Source organism: Nycticebus coucang, chromosome 10 (assembly GCF_027406575.1).
Source record: "Nycticebus coucang isolate mNycCou1 chromosome 10, mNycCou1.pri, whole genome shotgun sequence".
NCBI classification, from domain to species: Eukaryota; Metazoa; Chordata; class Mammalia; order Primates; family Lorisidae; genus Nycticebus; species Nycticebus coucang.
In genome coordinates this window covers 55,920,095-55,941,243 of record NC_069789.1, presented here as the reverse complement: position 1 = coordinate 55,941,243, position 21,149 = coordinate 55,920,095, and the positions used below count along the sequence as shown (strand labels likewise).

Below are 21,149 nucleotides of genomic sequence, written 5' to 3'. Positions count from 1 at the left end.
TTACTCAGGCTGGTCTCAAACTCCTGAGCTCAAGTAGTCCACCCACCTCGGCCTCCCAGAGTGCTAGTTAGGATTACAGGCATGAACCACTGCACCTGGTTTCTGAAGCTCAATTATTATGACAATTCTTGAGTGTAGGTTGAGCAATCTGATGAAAGAAAATTCAGAATAATTATAGTAATCTTAAGGAGTTTCTGCCAAATTTACCTTACCAGTCTTTGGTGGGACCAGCCTCTTAGAAGTCTATGAGCCTCTTTTCTAAGCTCTTTTATCTTGAGCTCAAAGTACAATTATCTATTCATGAGGTTTGGTTACAAATGGTGGCAAATGCCTCAGCCATTGTGTATGATAGGCTATATCTAGCATTCAAGCTCTGTTATCCCCTGAAGAATTTTCAGAAGGCAAATAATCCTCCTACAACCTATAGGTAGAAAGAAAATGTGTAGGGTTATTTAGAATCCATCAATTTATAGTAGACAAAGGCTAGTATTAAGATTTGAGGCTGTGAGAGAAAAGACTGTAATAAATAGGGTTGTGGTTGATTTAACCATAGCTCTTGGTCAGTTTTCTAATTCTTATTGCTAGAAAGTTTTCCAGCTTTCGCTAGATCTGGAATTAATACTTGATTTCTCCTGATTTTACTAACCTGATGAAATAACTGATTTAGAATTTTCCATCTGGGTGGCCACGGTGCTCACACTTGTAATCCTAGCACTCTGGGAGGCCAAGGTGGATGGATTGCCTGAGCTTAGGAGTTCAAGACCAGCCTGAGCCAGAGCGAGACCTCATCTCTAAAAACAGCCAGGCATTGTGGCAGGTGCCTGTAGTCTCAGCTACTTGGGAGGCTGAGGCAAGAGAATCGCTTAAGCCCAAGAGTTTGAGGTTGCTGTGAGCTGTGACAACATAGCACTCTACCGAGGGTGACAAAGTGAAACTCTGCCTCCTTCCCGCCCCCAATAGAGTCTTCCATCTATATAATTGCATCCATGCAGGAGGGGCTTTCCCTGCGTCTTAGAGACAGAGTATTGAGGGTACAAACACTTCACAAAGAAAAGACAGAAGAGAAAGAAAACTCCTTTCAGGGATCACTGGCTATTTTTAGTGGCCTGGCTATGCTGTGGTTGCGGCCACACTTCATTTAGGGGTGAGGGTACTCTTCACTGTCTCTGTCATGATTTTCAGCACCTGCTCTAGCTTGCTTGTCACAAATTTGAATTATTCTGCAATACTTGGTGATGCATGTAACTAAAATTAAAACCTATCTAGTGAAATTTTGATAGTAATTGTTTACCATCTCAGCTCTTCTCTGTGACCATCACAACCACTTTGACTATTTCAAGAAGAAAAGGGATTGACTGATAGTTTCCATCTCCATTTTCTCTTGTTCATCTGAGAAAAAACTTTGGTGAGAGGTATTCACTTACCAAGAATTTACCCAATCTCTCAGCTTCCTTTTCTTCCAGTCTTAGAAGGTAAGATAGCCTCTGCATATCTCAGAGATGTTTATGCTGAAGGCAGCCAAATAGCAAAGCCATGAGCGTATGTACCTAATTCTTCAAATGTCCCAGACACATTTCACCAAAGACCTGAGTATATAGCATGATACAAGGCCTGGGGCAAAGGACCTCCCAGCAGGAAAATCTCCCCATTAATGATATTTCTAGCTCTGAACTCAGGGCTGACCTCCTTAAGCTATGCATTTCTATGCTTGAATATAAGGAAGAACTTCTCATTTCTCACAGGACTTTAGTATATTTCATTGAAAAAAGCTGTACACATAAGTTTATAGCTAAATATATTTTGACAAACTAAACACATCTGTGTAATCAACTGCCACATCAGTAATCATGACATTTCAGCACCCCACGCTCAGGTTCTAGCCATGCTCCCTTCTAGCCACTCCCCACCTCCAGATCCTGAAGGATAACAGTCCTGACTGGTTTTTCTCATTCAGCATTATGTTTGTGAGTTTATTCACACTATTGTATTCAGGTCTTATCCTAGGACTTTTTCTTAGTCTTTATAACTTTGTATCAGTTAAATTAGGGTTGATTGGAGAAATGCATAGGATGGTTGAATGGCCAATGAATGCTGTCCCACAGGGTGAATAATCTCTTCTCTTTTTCCCTTGGGGTTACAGAGTAGGCAGGGAACTCTAAGATAGAAGTGGGTTGGCAGATCATACGAATAGAAGTATTTGGTTTTGGCTGGGCGAGGGCCTCTCTGCTTTCTAAAAACATTCGTAATGCCCCAGTTTTATAATCTCTTTTGTTTAGAGTGTTGTGCATGTAAAGAATTAGAGTCGTGGATGGCACCTGTGGATCAGTGGGTAGGGCGCCAGCCCCATATGCTGAGGGTGGCAGGTTCAAACCCAGCCCCGGCCAAACTGCAACAAAAAAATAGCCAGGTGTCTTGGTGGGCGCCTGGAGTCCCAGCTCTACTCGGGAGGCTGAGACAAGAGAATCCATAAGCCCGAAAGCTGGAGGTTGCTGTGAGCTGTGATGTTACAGCACTCTACTGAGGGCGATAAAGTGAGACTCTGTCTCTACAAAAAAAAAAAAAAAGAATTAGCGTCACACTGGTTAATACATATCCGTCAACCAAGAGACCTAAGGAATGTGCCTGGCAGGTCTGTCAGTTATGTGAATCTCCCCTGGGCTTGCTTTGTCAGAGCAGAGGCCTTTTCCAAGTCACCCTTTCTCCTGGGCTTCACTCTATTATTAACTCTGAGTCCTTGGACAATGACTTCTTTGTGTCCCTTAGTTCCTTAAACATTAAGAAAAGAGTTTGGGCTATATGATCCCCATGGGACCATCTAAATCCAACATACTACAATGCCGTGATGACAAGGGCATCCTACACTGGAGGCTTCCGTCTGGTTGTTGGGTAATATTTGTTAAATTATGATAGGTAAATTGTACTCCCAGAGATAAGGACAAACAAAAGTAGGTGTGGGCTTGAAGATAGCTAGCTAGCTTAAGCAAATGAAGACTAAATTTCTTGAGGAATGAAGCATTGTTTCAGGTTCTTACCTATCTGCAGAGGCCAGCAGCCAAGAGATGCCAAACTGAGATTCAAATGTATAAACTAGATAGGTATATCTTTTGGTTTATTAGTAAATTTGGTTCCAGCCAGCAAAAGGAAAATCCATTTCTCTGAAGATACAGACTTCAGAAAAGGTTACCTATATATCTGGTTTGACTGTGGACACCTGTGCTTTATATGAATTTGAATCTATTTGTTGCTGGCAAACATCACAGATTTTCTTTTATAAATTCTTTTTAAAAATCTGTAAAACTTAATGATTCACTGGTAAAAGAATAGTAATGATAATAATGATAAATAATAATAAAGATAAATAATGATAAAAAATAATGATTCACTGGTAAAAACATTATATTATTATGATAATAAAATAAAGTATTTTTTTGAAACCTATTGCCAGGTAGTGTGTTAAACACCTGATGTGCATTATCTCCTTTAGTCCTTACAATAATCCTATCAGGTACTTTCTATTATTGTTGTCCCTATTTTATAAAGGGGGAACCAGTGTTTTCATCTAAATGTACTCTCAAGGTATGGTGTGCAGGGAAGTTAGTATTATGGATTTTCTTTTTTTTTTTTTGTAGAGACAGAGTTTCACTTTATTGCCCTCGGTAGAGTGCCGTGGCGTCACACAGCTCACAGCAACCTCCAACTCCTGGGCTTAGATGATTCTCCTGCCTCAGACTCCCGAGTAGCTGGGACTACAGGCACCCGCCACAACGCCTGGCTATTTTTTTTGTTGTTGTTGCAGTTTGGCTGGGGCTGGGTTTGAACCCGCCACCCTTGGTATATGGGGCCGGCACCCTGCTCACTGAGCCACAGGCACCGCCCAGGATTTTCTTATTCTTTTCCATTGAACTCAGATATTTCATTTAGTTATAGTTATACTTATAATCTAATCTTTTCTTTTGCACGTAAACCTTCAAAGGATATGGAGGTGTTAAACACCAACATTGGACTGTTTCTCCTACCTGGGGTTGAGGCCAGCAGCTGGAAGTTGGGAGTGAAGTAGGGCAGTATGTTTATTCTCCCCAGGGATGGAATCTCTCCGCTGGGCAAGAGAGAAACAAAGACTCATTAAATGTGAAAACTAGCCAAAAATATGGCTCACAGCTAATTTAACTAAATTGGGGGAGATTAGTGTAGCTACACAATTGGCCCCTCTGTGCTACTGAACCCCCTTCAAGGATGCACCTAGCTAGCCCTCTGGTTTATGGTTATGTCTGCTGGGACATATTTTACATTTTGCATAAGCCATGTTGGAGATTCCTTTAGCTAAATATAACATCTGGAGAAAGTAGCCTCCTTTCCATAGCTTAGAAACAGATCGACTTTGTCTAGGCTTCAGGGAAAATTGAGCCTGTTTGGTGCTCCTGGCATCTCCTTTCATGTAATGAAAGCTCCGTCTGTTTAATCCCTGTAGGGGCTAAGGTCTGGGCAAGTATTACTGCTGCCACCTTCATTTGTTCAATGCAGTGGCTTCAAAAATGGTGGCCAAACACTGCCAAATTTGACTCCCATCTTCATGTGGTCTCTGTAAGAGGCATGTTCTAAAGACTCTCACCAAGAACTAAAATAATTTTTCCCACTTGCTTGGTTCAAACTGAAGTAAACTTGGGTGTGCTTTATCCCACAGGAGAAAGGACAACCCTGTTCTCTTTTCCTCCTTTTACTTAGCTGGAACACTTTAAAAGTACCTCTGACTTTTCTGTCATTGTTTCTAGCCCTTGACAGCTGCTCACACTTTTTGGAAGCAGGTCAGTTCGGATAGTCATAACACTCTCAATTACATCCTTGTTTTTATAGTGCTCCAGTTAACAGATACTCCTTTTTTGCCTTTAGTATTCTAAGTTCCTGCAAAAACACAGGTTAAATTAAGAAAGCCAGGTCATATTTCCTATTGACCAGTAGTTTTCAACTTTACCTGTGCATGGAAACTACTTAGGAAGTTTAAAGCCATTTTTTGTGACCTCAAATAGATAAAGGTTTCTTAGGATGTGAAAAGCATGAACTATAAAAGAAAAAAAAAACGATAAATTAGATTTCATCAACGCTTAGACTTTTGTTCTTGGAAAGATATTATTAAAGATGTGAAAGACAAGCAAGCCACAGACTGGGAGAAAATGTTTGCAAAAATATATATACACATATATATGTTATAATGATTTATATCGAAATGTAAAATAAGGAACACTTACGACTCAATAATAAGACAAACTACCCAAATTTTCAAAAATGGGAGAAATATTTTAATAGATGTTTTACTAATGAAAATTTTGAGGTGGCCAATCAGAATATGAAAAGACTTAATATCATTAATCATCAGGAAAAGGCATATTAAAACTATAAGGAGGTATACTACATACACACTAGAGTGGTGAAAATTAAAACAACTGATAATACCAAGCATCAGTGAGGATGGATAGAACTCTCATATGTTGCTGGTAAAAATGTAAAATGGTAGAACCACTTTGGAAAATAGTTTGGCAGTCTCATAAAGTTAAATACATATGCACTTATCATATGACCCAGCAATTCCAGGCATTTCTAGTTATTTACTCAAGAGAAATAAAAGCATATGCTTACTCAGAGACTTGTGCCTGAATATTCATAAAGCTTTTAAGTTAGGCTAAATAATTCCCCAGCCCCCTGCTGCAAAGATACTCATGTTTTAACCCCTTGAACCTGTGAATGTTACGTTGTAAGACTTTGCCAATGTGACTAGTTTGAGGATCTTGTGATGGGGATAGTATGCTTGATTATCCAGGTGGGCCCTCAGTGCAATCATAAGTGTCCTTAGAAGAGGGGGATTACAGATAAAAGAGAAGGCCATTTGGTAGAAGTAGAGGGAAGCAGAGTCATAGAAGATGCTATGCCCCTGGCTTTGAAGATGTGTCCCTGAGCCAAGGGAAAGGATGGCAGGAAGGGCAAGGAAATGGATTCTTCCTGAGAGCCTTCTGAGCAAAGGCAGCCCTGCAGACACCTTGATTATGGCAGCCTAGGGAGATTGGTTTTGGGGTTCTAACCTCCAGAATTATAAGAGAATAAATGGGTGTTGTTTTAAGCTGCTAACTTTGCGGTGATTTTTTACAGCTGCCATAGGAAACTAATACTTTATTTATAATAGCCCAAACTGGAAATAATCCATTAACAGATGAATGGAAAAAACATATTGTGGTATATCTATACATGAATACTAGGCAGCAATAAAAAGAAACAAAATGCTAGATAGATACGATATAAATGAACTCCACAAACATTATACTGCTAAAAAGAAGTCAAGCAACAATGAGTACATTCTGTATGATTGCATTTATACACAATTTTAGAAAATATAAATCTACTCTGTAGTGATAGAAAACAGATCAGTGATTGCCTTGGGGTCAGGGTGAGGATGAAAGATTGACTGAAAAGGGACACAAGGGAATTTGTATGGTTATAAAATGTCATGTAATCTTTATCATGGTGGTGCACTTGACAAAATTTATTACCCACTTAAAATGTATACATAAAATGTGTACATTTTATTGTATGTAAATTATACCTCAACAAAGTTGATTTGAAAGATAATTTTAAACTACCCATGCCAAAGGTCCTGCCTCAGTGCAGTGGAATCAGAGTCTCTGGAAAGGTCCTGGACAGTTGTTGCTGACAGCCAAGGTTGAGAGCCACTGCTGAACTGTCTGTGCAAACTGAAGAGCACAGAGGACATCTGTCTATATCAGAGCCATGTCTGCCCCTGCAGCACAGCGGTGAAGCATCTAGGCCAGTGTCTCTGGGCAACCCATTGTGGTTTCTTTCTTTACTCTTAAAGGGTGATGAAGGTTGAATTAGTTTCAGATAAAATCTGGTGACAAAGGGTGAGTCTGGCTTCCTTCACACTGCAGGAAGTGGCGGGGGGGGGGCGGGGGGAAGGATGCAAGAAGTGTGTTGAAGGAGGAATGTAAGAGGCTCAATTAGTACTTTTCTCCAGGGCCCTCAGCTGTTAAACATGTCCTTTTACCATTAGTATGTCTGTCATAAGAGAATTGCCACCATAGTCAGATTTCCTTTGGCAGTACACCCTACCTATCATTGTATTCCCTTTGCTCTAGGATGGGATTTCTTATGAATTCTTTGAGTCCAGCTGCTTGGCATGTGTGAATAGAGAGAATGACAATATTTTGAGGAGGCACATTGGGTGATGTTATTGTCATAAATAAGAAGAGGGGAAGAAATAACCCACAATGCTGGTCTAGTTGAATGTCCCTGGTCGATAATGTTGGTTGAATGAATGGAGAAAGAATGGTTTCCCAAAGGTTGTCTCACTGTATTCTGCCCACCTTGAGAAAGGGTTTAACTTTTGGAGTTCTGACCTCCAGAACTATAAGAGAATAATTGGGTGTTGTTTTAAGCTGCCAACTTTGCAGGGATAAAGAATAGATGAGTGATTTAACCTTCCCTGTCCTCTCCAGCCATCGTACCCTCCCTTCCCCACTGAACTCAGTATCTGTCATTGACTGAATTTCCTTCATATTATAACATGGTCTAAAGTGTTGCATGGTGCTTTATAGACAGCTATTCCTGTTGCCCGATTTATCTTTTTGGTAGCAAAAGTCTGTTCTGATTAACTGAGCTTTATTCTCTTATATCTGATGAAAAGATCCTCTTTGGACAAAAGAATAGGATGTGAAGCTGAGCTTATTTGAATAGGGGATGGAAGGCGGCCAGCTACTTCAAAGGTATCTCTGCTGATAAGGGACATCAGGTTTGCTGCCAAAGCCAACACTGAGGGGAGCTTTGCAGCTCATGCTGTTGCTGGTGTTTTAGCTTTGGTTTCTGTGACACTAGGTCAGCAGCATCCGTATGCTCTCCCTGGAGGCTTCTCTCTGGGTGGTCCAGATTTTTTTTTTAGAATTAGAAAGATGCAGCTTAAAGGGAATGTGTGCATCAAAGATGTCTGCCATCTTTTGCTTAAGTTAGTTTGCTAACTTAAACCAAAAGCTTTGCTTTTTTTTTGGTTAAATTAACTAATTAATTATTTTTTGAGACAGAGTCTCACTCTGTTGCCCAGGTTAGAGTACATGGTATCAGCCTAGCACACAGAAACCCCAAATTCCTGGCTTCAAATGATACTCCTGCCTCAACCTCTACAGTAGTAGGACTACAGGCACCTGCCACGACGCCGGTTAATTTTTTTTTTTCGAGGCAGAGTCTCACTATGTCACCCTCAGTAGAGTGCTGTGGTGTCACAGCTCACAGCAACCTCAAACTCTTGGGCTTAAGTGATTCTCTTGCCTCAGTCTCCTAAGTAGCTGGGGCTACAGGCACCCACCACAACGCCCACTGTTGTTTTTGTTGTTGTTGTACTTGTCATTGTTGTTTGGCAGGCCCTGGACCAGGTTTGAACCCGCCAGCTCTGGTGTATGTGGCTGGTGCCCTTGCTGCTGAGCTACAGGTACTGAGCCTTTTTGTTTTTGAGACAGAGTCTGACTTTGTCACCCTTGGTAGAGTGCTATGGCATCATAGCTCACAGCAACCTCAAACTCTTGGGCTCAAGTGATTCTCTTGCCTCCCAAGTAGCTGGGACTACAGGTGCCTGCCACAACACCTGGCTAAATTTTTCTATATTTAATAGAGTCGGAGTCTTTTGCTCAGTTTGCTGTAGAACTCCTGAGCTCAAACCATTCTCCTGCCTCGGTCTCCCAGAGTGCTAGGACGGTAGGTGTGAGCCACTGTGCCTGTCCTCCTTTTTGGTGTTTTAGTTCCTCGGTATCTGTCTGTTTTTTTGGAAAGAACTCAAGCTGCTAAGTTGAGAATATTCAAAGGCATAATGGTACTTTGATTTTTACAAATCAAAGGATGATTAAGAGAATCTGAAGAAGAGCAATTTGAAGAATGGAGTGTGAGAAGGAGGTGCAGCGGGCAGAACACGAAAGTGTCCAAGTGCAGCCTGAGTATTTGAATAGTGCCGTAAATTAGAAAATCACACAGCCAGTAAGTATTTTAGTGAATACTATAAAGAAAGCATTATGGTAGCTGCTTAAAAATCAAACTGAGGAGTAAGATTTGCTGCCAGGGAGCTTAGAGCTTAGTCTGTTTGTCTTACAGAACTTTCTGTGGAATGATAGTGATGATGACAGTAAGAGCACTTTTCATAAAATGCCTACTGTGAACACCACCCACTGTGGTGGGCCCTAAATGTATATTTTCTCTGATCCTTTATTTATTTTTGCAAGGTTCCCCCCACCCTGAACTTTTTATAGAAGTATAAAATATTTAGGGAAAGTGCCCAATTTAGTAAAGTATACAGTGCAATGAACGGTAACCAGCATCTGGATTAAAAAAAACTGTCACCAGTATCTCATGGGCCCCCTTTGCCCTCTTCTGGTCATTGCCCTTGAAGGGAGGCCACTATCCTGACTTCTAACACAATATAAGTATTTTTCTGTTTTAAAACTTTTTATGTAGGCTCACACCTGTAATCCCAACACTCTGGGAGGCCGAGGCAGAAGGATCTCCTGAGCTCACAGGTTTAAGACCAGTCTGAGCAAGAGTGAGACCCTGTCATTATAGCCGGGCGTTGTGGCAGGCACCTGTAGTCCCAGCTACTTCGGAGACTGAGACAAGAGAATCGCTTGAACCCAAGAGTTTGAGATTGCTGTGAGCTGTGGCAACATGGCCTTCTACCAAGGGTGACAAAGTGAGACTGTCTCAAAAAAATGTAAACAGAATCATATAATATTCTTTCAACAATTTAAATATATCTTTCTTTTGTCTCTTGGCTTCCATTGTTTCTGATGAGAGAAATCAGTTGTGGTTCTTAAGTTTTTATTATTGCTTATTTATATATAGTATCCCTTTTTTTGGTTACTTTTAATAATTTTTCTTCATCTTTAGTTTTCAGAAGTTTGACTATGATAAGAGACTGTGACTTTCATTGTATTCATTTTGCTTGGATAAAACAATATTCAGATATCCTTGAACTATAGATAGTAGTTTTTCTTCAGTTTGGGAAAATCTTAGAAAACTTTTTTTCTGTCCTCTCTTGCTTATATATTAGACTGCTTGATACAATCTCAGAGGTTCAACCACTTTTTTTCTGTGTCCCTTAGTTTAGATGATTTCTAAAGTTTACCAGTTTCTTCTTTTGTTGCATACAGTATGCTATTATGCCAATACAAAGGGTGATTTTTTCATTTAAGATATAGTATGCTTTAGTCTTATGATTTCCATTTGGTTTTTTTTTTATAGTTTCTATATATCTCCTGAAGTGAAAATTTCCTATTCCTTTCCTCATTATGTCCATCTTTTCATGTGGATTTTTTTCTTTCTTTCTTTTTTAAAGATGAGCTCTTGCTATGTTGCACAGGCTGTGTTTGAACTCCTGGGCTTAAGTGATCCTCTTGCCCAGGCCTCACAAATATCATGTGGGTATTTTAAAAACCTATTTGGCAGTTGTTTAAAATTTATTGCCTACTGTTTCCAGGAGTTTTCTTTTGACTATGGATCACATTTCTTTATTTTTTTTACATGTCTACTTATTTTTTATTACATATTAGACATTGTAGATGATTCGTCATAGAGACTCAAGGTGTGCTTATCTTTCTCTGAAAAGTGTTAAATTTTGTTCTAGTAGTACAAAATTAAATTAATCTAGTAGAACAGCCTTAAATTACTGATTGACCGTCTTGAGTGGGCTTGGTTTAAGCTTTGTTAATCTGGGTATATTTTGGTTTTGGCCATAGTCCTGAAACATTTTTTTTTCCTCTTAATTTTTTATTAAATCATAACTGTGTACATTAATGCATTTATGGGGTACAATGTGCTGATTTTATATACAATTTGGAGTGCTTACATCAAACTGGTTAACATAGCCTTCACTTCACTTACTTAATATTGTGTTAAGTCATTTATACTCTGCTCTTAATAGATTGGACATGTACCCTTGCAATATACACCATAGGTGAGGTCCCACTGATTACCCTCCCCCCACCCAACCTTGCCCCTCCACAATCCTGAAACATTCTATAAATTTAAGGTATGGTCTTTCTAGAGTTTCAATGGAAAGCCAAGATATTTATCAAGCCCATCTAACTTGGCAGGCTTTGAACTCCAAATCCCATCTTCCCTGCAGTAGGCAGCACCTGAGATAACCAACTATCCCAGTTTGCCTTGGGTTGAGATGGTTCTTGGTCCATGAAACTTTCAGTTGTTACTCTTTATAGGATTTGGGTAGTTTCCAGTTTGAGGCTATTACAGATAATGTTGCTATGAGCCTTATATTGGAAGGTTGTTCTTCTTTCCAATATAACATTGAACCTGGCCACAATCTAGGCTTTAAGGATAGTGTATTCAACACCTGCCTCTCTTCCTCACTTCCCTTCTCCCCCCTTTTCCTTCTCTCTCTCTCTCATTCTTCCCCCTCTTCCCCTTTCCTCTCCCTTTTCTCTCCTTTTCTTCTTCCTCTCCTTTCTCCCCCTTTTTCGTCCCTCCCTTCCTCCTTTCCTCTATTCTTTTGAATAGTCTTTAAAAATGTTATAGTACATGTGTATTACAGAAAATTGGGAAATACGGAAAGTAAAAAATATGATTTTAAAAAAGAAGATTGTATTGTACATACTATTTTGTACTCTGCTATTTTAGTAAAGATCTTTACCTTTATATTTCTGTAAATTTTCATCTTATCTAAAACCCAAGCCATGCAAACATTTCCCTATTGTCCTAAAAATATCCTTGACAACTGATTTGTACAAGCTGGTATTTCATGCACACTAGTTTTATGTCCCTTCAGTCTCCTTTATCTAACACTATTCTCTTTCCATGACACTGACTTGTTGGCAAGACCAGACCAGTTGTCCTTTTAAATATCCTGCCTTCTAGATTTATCTGTTTGCTTACTTGTGTTATTGTTTAGCTTCTGCCTGTATCCTGTATTTCCTATAAATTGAAAGTTGGTTCTGGGCGGCGCCTGTGGCTCAGTCTGTAGGGCGCCGGCCCCATATACCGAGGGTGGCGGGTTCAAACCCAGCCCCGGCCAAACTGCAACCAAAAAATAGCCGGGCCTTGTGGCGGGCGCCTGTAGTCCCAGCTACTCGGGAGGCTGAGGCAAGAGAATCGCTTAAGCCCAGGAGTTGGAGGTTGCTGTGAGCTGTGTGAGGCCACGGCACTCTACCGAGGGCCATAAAATGAGACTCTGTCTCTACAAAAAAAAAAAAAAGAAAGTTGGTTCTAAAGGCCTAAATGGATTCAAGTTATACATTTTTGATTTAGAGTGCATAATAAGTGATGTTAAATTACTTCACTTTGCATCACACCAGGAAAATTGTACATAGTATCTATTTAACCCACCAATAGTGATACTAATATCGACCCCCTAGAATAGGGAGGTAATAGTCTGAACTTCCCTTTTATAGTTACATTTTTTTCCTCACATGATAACAAGCTGATTATAAGATGTTATGCATGGTGTTATCATACAAATATTGTCATCATGCAAACATGATGATTTAAATATCAGTTGATAAATTTAGACAAATTACATTTTACCATCTCTTATACTTGACTGCAAGATGCTTCTCTGAGAAAAGGAGAGGACTGTTGAGACAACTCATCGGGCACCAGGCAAATGGTAGTTTGCAAAACGTATTAGTCTCAAGCCACTGAAGGAGAGCAAGAAGGCGGCTGAGTAACAGCTTCCTTGCATCTGGGCACCGTGAGTCTGGGGAGATAGGACTCCAGGCACCTCTGGCTGGTGGGATCTGCCTATCATCACCCCTGTGAGGATACAGAGAGTCAGCAAGAGACTTCTGGACCCCAAGAGGAGGACTAAAATAGTGGAAAACCGGCAAGTGGTCACGTGTGTTCAATCGGTCTAAACCCACCTGCAACTTCCATAGGCACGAGAACTTGAAGAGCAAGAGGAAGTGAAAGGAAAATTAGGGCAAGGAAACAGATAAAAGAAATCACTCATGAGGACGAATCAGCAGAAAACTCCAGGCAACATGAAGAACCAGTCCAGAACAACCCCGCCAAGGGACCATGAGGTAGCTTCTGCAGAGGATTCCACCCGTAAAGAAATGTTAGGAATGACAGAAAGGGAATTTAGAATACACATGTTGAAAACAATGAGAGAAATGATGGAAACAATGAAGGAAACTGCTAATAAAGTGGAAAATAACCAAAAGGAAATCCAAAAACAGAATCAAATAAGAGATGAACGATATGAAGAATATAAAAAGGATATAGCAGAGCTGAAGGAACTGAAACAGTCAATCAGGGAACTTAAAGATGCAATGGAAAGTATCAGCAACAGGTTAGACCATGCAGAAGAAAGAATTTCAGAGGTAGAAGACAAAGTTTTTGAGATAACTCAGATAGTAAAAGAGGCAGAAAAGAAGAGAGAGAAAGCAGAACGTTCACTGTCAGAATTACGGGACTTTATGAAGCATTCCAACATACGAGTTATAGGAATCCCAGAAGGGGAAGAAGAATGCCCCAGAGGAATGGAAGCCATATTAGAGAATATTATAAAAGAAATTTTCCCAAATATCACCAAAGATTCTGACACACTGCTTTCAGAGGGCTATCGGACCCCAGGTCGCCTCAACTCTAACCGAGCTTCTCCAAGACACATTGTGATGAACCTGTCCAAAGTCAAGACAAAAGAAAAGATTCTGCAAGCTGCCAGGAGTAAGTGCCAGTTGACCTACAGGGGCAAATCCATCAGAGTGACCGCAGACTTCTCTAATGAAACTTTCCAAGCAAGAAGACAATGGTCATCTACCTTTAATCTACTTAAACAAAACTTATTAGTCTCAGGAGAAACTATATACACTAATGGTATGTAAACTAACTAGGTATTAATTTTTTATTATACAGTTCATAGCAATAATAAAAAATAATAACTAATTCTAAATGACAGTTAATCATGCCCAGGGACTGTGCTAAGTACTTTATATGTATTAACCTATTTAATCATCACAACAACCCTTAGAGATGAGTGCTGGTTTGATCATCCCCATCTGTAGATAAGAGCATCAGCAGGCAGGTTAAGCAGTTTACTCAAGGTTATGCAGAGGGTTGATGGGAAAATTGGGATTCAAGCTGAGGCAGTTGGCTTCCCCGATCTCTTCAAGTCCTCATGCTCTGCTGCCTTGCCTGTAGGAAGGTGGCAGTCGTCTCAGGGAGTTAATGGCTCATGATTCTGCTCCTGCATTCCTACGCTTCTGTCAGGCCAACGCTTCCATTGTGCTGTTCTGATTCTGCTTCCTGCCCAGCTTGTCCACAGAGAGTATGCACCCTTGATTTTTGTGCCCCTTCTTTCAGGACCAGCTTCTTTGGGTTCTCCTATTTATATTTGTTGAGAGTTTTCCTTTGAATTTCTTCCTGCTTGTCTGAGTGTGATTTTCATTTAAAATGAGAACAAAATTTAAATTTTCCTTCTTTTAACATAACATCATCTGTTTTCCATTTTCATCTTCTTCTTTCCTTTAAATATTGTACATTTTCTGATCTCTTATTTGATAGTTTTTCTACCTAACTACCTTTCTTTGCTTTTACATTTAGCCCTGTGGTTTTGTTTTGTTCTTATTTTTCTTCTTTTCCCTCATGCTCTACAAATCATTTGGGTCTCTATCCAGATTTCCCCAGCATTTATTAAACATGAAACTTCTGGTTATAGATGAATTTGAATTGTCTGCACTAATTATTCAAAAGACCCAGACTTGGCACCTGTAGCTCAAGGGGCTACAGTGCCAGCCACATACACTGGAGTTGGCGGGTTTGAGCCCAGCCTGGGCCTGCCAAACAACAATGACAACTACAACCAAAAATTAGCCGGGTGTTGTGGTGGGTGCCTATAGTCCCAGTTACTTGGGAGGCTGAGGCAAGAGAATTGCTTGAGCCCAAGAGTTGGAAGTTGCTGTGAGCTGTGACTCCACGGCGCTCTACCCAGGGTGACAAAGTGAGATTCTGTCTCAATAAACAAAAACAACAACAAAAAAAACTTTAGGAACCTAGGAGCATCCCACTTCATGGTCTCAAGAGCTCTCAGAATCATCTTCTTGGTAAGCTAAATAGTTATTGCTAAGACCCAGGGATAAGACTGAAAAATAACATTTTCTGTTTTTATTTTATTTTTCCTCTTATTTTTAAGCAGACGACACCAAACCTCGTTAGCTTTGAGTTTTTTTATTTTTCATTGTAAAAGTAATATATGCTTTTTAAAGACACTATGGGGAAAAACAAAAATAATAAAAAGAAGATGATGATTACTTGGAATCATTACTAACATTTTGTTGTATTTCTAATCTCTTTGCTATGCATATTTTTCTTTAGAAAATGAGGATCATATTGTATGATATATTATATGTATATTTTTAAAATTTACCATTTTGAGTAAGCATTTTCCCCATGTCATTGCATCTTCTTTAAAAACTTTGCCTTTTGGCTTGGTGCCTGTAGCTCAGCAGCTAGGGTGCCAGCCACATACACTGGAGCTGGCGGGTTCGAATCCAACCTGGGCCTGCCAAACAACAATGACAACTACAACCAAAAAATAGCCCAGCATTGTAGCGGGTGCCTGTAGTCCCAGCTACTTGGGAGACTGAGGCAAGAGAATCGCTTAAGCCCAAGAGTTTGAGGTTGCTGTGAGCTGTGAGGCCACAGCACTCTACCAAGGGTGAAATAAGTGAGACTCTTGTCTCAAAAAAAAAAAAAAAATTACCTTTTATGATTATACAGCATTCTATATTCTGGCTATCCTGTAGCTTAGTCATACATTCCTTCTGGTTCTTTCATTATCTTGTATTGACTCTGCCTTAGACCATGTTCTCATATGTAGAAGCAATCCAGAATCTCATTGTTATCTTCTTGAGAGTCACTTGTTTTTAGAGTGACTAGGTGGCCTGTGCTTTCATGTGGAAATACCCTACTTTCATGTAATATAAGGCAAGAAGAGAGGATTTCCCCCCTCTTCTTCTTTCTCTTTTTCTTCCTCTTCTGTCTTCCTCATTGTCTTTGAGCTCAGCTGGGAATCTGGACCTCAGAGCTGTGCTTCACTCTGGCCCTGGCTGCCTCAGTGGAGTTCTTTCACCATGCTAAGTTTCAGTTTCCTCATCTTTACTCAAGCTTACTTGTCCTTCCCAGAATGTCAGTTTCCTTATCAGTAAAACCTGGGAACAAAGTGCTCTGCAGAGTTAAGTGATGGCCAGATGATGTCTGGTTATGTTCATGTAGAAGAGTGTGCGTCTTGTGCCTTCTCCCAGCGAGGGTGGTCTTTGCATCTCTAAGCTAATCTTTGTTTTAGCAGTGTGTTATCGTATAGGGCAGAAAGGAAATAGAGAAGACATACTGGGAGATCTAGTCTCTAACTTTAATCATCTCTTCTCCAAAGCCAAGATAATCCAAGCCTTCTGCCCACATAAGCATAGCATCCTTTCCTGCTTTGCCTCTTCCCATGACCTTGTTCTGCTTTTGATGTTCATTTTGAGGGCGGAGAGAAGAAAAATGCATTTTCTTTTGCTGCTCTCTGAGTCGGTGGCCTTTCTGGGCCTTTGAGTTCATAGGCAAGGAAAATTGCAGAGACTACCTGACCCTTCTTTCAAGGACTCTTGAAAAACAAAAAGGGGAAAAAAATATTGCTTTATTTAGATTTAGGAGCACTACCAGTCCATTCAGTTCAATTTAGTAATATTGTTTGATTGTGTGTAATTGCTCAATATTCAAGTTGGCACTATAAAAGGGCTACAGAGCAAGCTTTAAACATGATTCAAGATCTTAGGTTTCTTACATCTCAGCTGAATAGACCGGCCAGAGACTTCTGAAGTAGGTTACAACTTAACATGGCAACTTAATGAGTGGTACAGATAATTGGTTGTCTAAATAGGAGCTTGGAAAAGGAATAGATTCATGAGAGGAGAGTCCGGGAAGTATCATAGAGTTGAAAGAATTGGGCTGATTTTTTTTAATTACCTGCTGTCAGGGTACTCAATTATTCTTATCTTATGGAAATATCTTTTAAATGTTTCCATATTATCTGATACCAACTTCCTCTTCTGCCTCTTTGTCCCCACTTGAGATGTCAGACATGAGACTAGTCTGACAGCACAGAGGCTTCCATTTGGCCAGCAATGGGAGAAATACGTGGAAGGAACATGAAGCCTGAGTATGGAAGGCTGTGAATGGCAGCCAGAGTTCAAAGTCCAGGTCAAAGAGAGCTGCTATTTGCCATCTTAGGCAGGGCAATGAAATCTTGAAAACCATTATTTCCAGTGGCATTGGTGCCAGTATTTGGTGTGGTTTGGGGTAGAAGAAACTATTTGGGAGCTGCTGTAATAATTCAGAGTGATAATGGAAACTGAAAGAAGGAGATTCACTAAGAGACAAAGCAAAGACATTGTGGACAGGCCCAAGTGGCCTGATATGAGGTGGGAGGAGGTAAACACTAGAGAAAGGAGTCAAAATTCACTATCTCATTCAACATAGTAAGGCAACAAATGTTTGTAATGTGCCTCTGTGTTCCAGGCACCGTACTAGTCACTGGAAAACAGCAAATAACAAAGAGTTCTTCCCCCCCACCCCTGAGACAGAGCCTCTTTGTTGCCCCTGGTAGAGTGCTATGGAGTCACAGCTCACAGCAACCTCAGACTCTTGGGCTCAAGCAATTCTCTTGCCTCAGCCTCCTGAGTAGCTAGGACTACTGGCACCTGCTACATCACCTGGCTATTTTTAGAGATGGGGTCTCACTCTAGTTCAGGCTGGTCTTGAATTTGTGTGGGCAGTTCGGCCACCTCAGCCTCCCAGAGTGCTAGGATCACAGGTATGAGCCACCGTCCCTGGCAACTAAGAGTTCTTGCCTACATGGAGCTTACATTCTATTAGGAGGAATAGACAATGCATAAATGAATTAATAAATATATATCAGATGATGATTAAATAGAACAGAATAGAAAGGATGGGGTGCTAGGGATATTATTATTTTATACAGGGTGGTCAAGGAAGGCTTCACTGATGAGATAGCATTTTAATTGATTCTTGGAGGAAATGAGGGATTTGCTGTTATCTTTCCTGTGAGGAAAGTATTTCAGGCAGAAAAAACAGTGTATGTCTTAAGCCATGAGATGGGAATATGAGTAAGGAAGCCTTGTGCAGAGGAGGCAAGAAGAAAATTGGTAGGAGATGTGGTTTGGGGCAGGGGACAGACTGTATCAGCAAGGGCCTTGGAAGCCATTGGAGAGCCACCGGAGTATTTGGAGAAGGAGGATACAGTCTGGTTCCTATTTAAATAGGATTGTTCTGGGTTCTGTGTTAATTAAGAGAAGGTTAAAGGAGGAACAAGGTGGAAACAGGAAGGGAAGAACAGTCAAGGAGACTTTTTTGTGTATACATAATGCAGGCAGAAGGTGATATTGTATTGAAACAGGGTGGTGGTGGCTTTGGAGGTCGTGAGAGGTGGTCAAATTCTGAGATGTATTTTGAAGTGGAGCCAATAGAATTTGATGCTGGATTCAACGTGGCACATAAGGAAAAGAACAGTCAAAGATGACTCCAAGCATTGTGGCCCTAACCATTGGAAGTTGGAGTTGTCATTTAACTAAGTGAAGTGTATGAAGGAACCACTGATTCTAGCCTACCCCTGTAATTTAGTGAAGAATCTGAGAGCCAATGAGAAGCGACTTCCTTTAGTTCACCCAGTTAGATAGTAGTAGAGATGTGACCAGACCTATCAGGTCTTCTAACTTTTATCCACTGCTCTGTCCAGGGCACACCACACTTCCTGAGGTCAGTTATAGACATGATAAAGGGAAGCTTTAGTGAGCCTAAGAGCTGGAAGGGAGATTTGAAATTAACCACTTAAAACTGACAGTTGAAGCCTTGAAAGTGAGTATTCAGAGTCAAGGGCAATTGAGACCTAGAGAAGAGGACACAGAAGAGGAAAGGCAGAAAAAAAACAGCGTGTGTCTAAAGCCATGAGGAATTAAAATGGACAAAAGGAAAATGAGAATAATATGGCTCATAGCAAGCTCTTCAAGGCGAAGACTCAGTGACAGGTACTATAAAGAGGTTAGGAAGAATGGGATCTGAACAAACGTCATTAGATTTGGATTTTGGAAGCTTGGAAAACTGTGCTGCCCTCAGCACAACCTCCTCTATGATTTGTAGCACTGTCCTTGCCTTTTCAGCTAATCATGAGAAGGAATATAATAATGTAAGCCTGAGACAGGGAGTTAAAAATAAATTCCCTTCCAACTATAGCATTGTCTTCTTGTGAATCTTACACAGGACCCCGGTGTGTTCACCTCTTAACTGTAGAAGAAGCATACTTCTTGCCCATTTTGCCTCCTGGAGATCACGTGAGGGTAATAATGACAAAGGACAGGACACTGCTTTGGAAGAGAAATGTTATATACATCAAGATAACCTTTTCTAGTTGACCTTAAGTTTTTAGCTAAAAAAAAAAAACAAAAAACTTGACATACTCATAAAAAACTTTACATTAGAGAGACATTAAATGCAAAATGCATTGACCAATAAAATAGATATTGTTCTTTGGCTGTAGTCCCAGCTACTTAGAAGGCTGAGGCAAGAGAATTGCCTGAGCACAAGAGCTGGAGGTTGCTGTGAGCTGTGATGCCACAGCACTCTACCGACAAAGTGAGACTCCATTTCTTAAAAAAAAAAAATTGTTCTTTGAAACAACATAACATATTGCTTCATATCTATGTCCAGTTGACTCCCATGAAAACCTGCCTGGGCCTTTAATTTAATTTAATTTTGTATTGTTACCTAACCCCAGAAGTACCCCAGTCCTTAAGGCCATACAGGTCTTTCAAGCACTGATAGGTCAGGCTTGGTCCTTCTGCTGAAACACTGGATGAGATTTGCTCTGCAGAGTTGTGAACAAGCTGTATGTCTCAGAGCTGCAGGCTGAAACCCCAGTGGAGTCTAATTCCGTCCTTCCAGTCCCCTTCATATAACAGCATAAGAAGAGTGGGAATGGAAATTAATTGTACCTGCTGGCATTATTAAAGTTATCAGTGCATTTCCCCTCTTGGGTCAGGAAGATTAAAAAGGGTGTTGTAATCAGAGCAGATGATTTCTGACATATCCATGGGCTTCCCCCACAGGTTAGATGTAAGGATGTGTGATCTAAGCTTGTTGCCTCTGGCCTGATACCACATAGCTCAGGGCTATGTAGCCTGCCTCATCCTCCCACCAGCTTTGGAGGAAAGCCAGGCTCCTGCCCTCTCTGGATCAGAGATCTCTTAGGTGGAAAATCAGCCCTTCTCACTTAAGATTAGTGTATTCTGGCTGCCCATTTCTCATAAAATGCACCATGTGTCCTCATTAGTTTAGACCTTTGAAGTTACACCTTGTTCAGGTTCAACATGACTGAAATGAGGAATCAAGGTGTTACTCCACGGTGGTTCAGTTCATTTCAGCATGTGTTTATTAAATACTTTCTTCAACACCGCAACAGGCCCCAGACCATGGGTGAGAACCTTTTCACTTTAGAAGGCTCCATTAATTCAGCTATAATCAAATAAGACCATGTTCAAAAAACTTCAATGAGATATACTTAAAAATGTATATTAGTTTGTAAAAATCTAACACTATGTACTTAATAATTTCAAAAACTATTTGTTAATTTTGAAAGTAATTAGCCTTTTAATGACTTTGTTATTTCCACTTTTTGTTGGAAAGCATTTGAATATTTGGTTGTAACATGAAGGTCCACAGTTTCAGTTGATTCTGTAGATGGGGATCAATCATTTGTCACCATAAGTGCATCTTTATTTAGGTTAAGTAGAAAAATGTAGATTTGGAGCAATAAGCGGTTGAAAAATCAAGGAAGTATTTCTCAGGCATGTCACCAAATGTGTGGGCATTCTACTGCATTTTATATATAAATGCAGTAGTAAGACTCTGTCTCAAATAAATAAATGTATTTATATACATACATATATGTGTATGTGTGTATGTATACGTATATATGTATATATTTATTTACTTGAGACAGTCTTACTACTGCATTTATATTTAAAATATGTATGTATATGTATATATACATATATTTGTATTTATATGTTTAATTATTTATTTGAGACAGAGTCTTATTCTGA

At 40.1% G+C, this 21,149-nt stretch overlaps 1 protein-coding gene across 6 annotated transcripts in view; it reads left to right on the top strand.

The window, feature by feature from the left end:
- SRGAP2 (SLIT-ROBO Rho GTPase activating protein 2) overlaps nucleotides 1-21,149 on the top strand; it is a 270,004-nt gene that overhangs the window by 148,699 nt on the left and 100,156 nt on the right. The gene's annotated exons all lie outside the window — the stretch shown is intronic.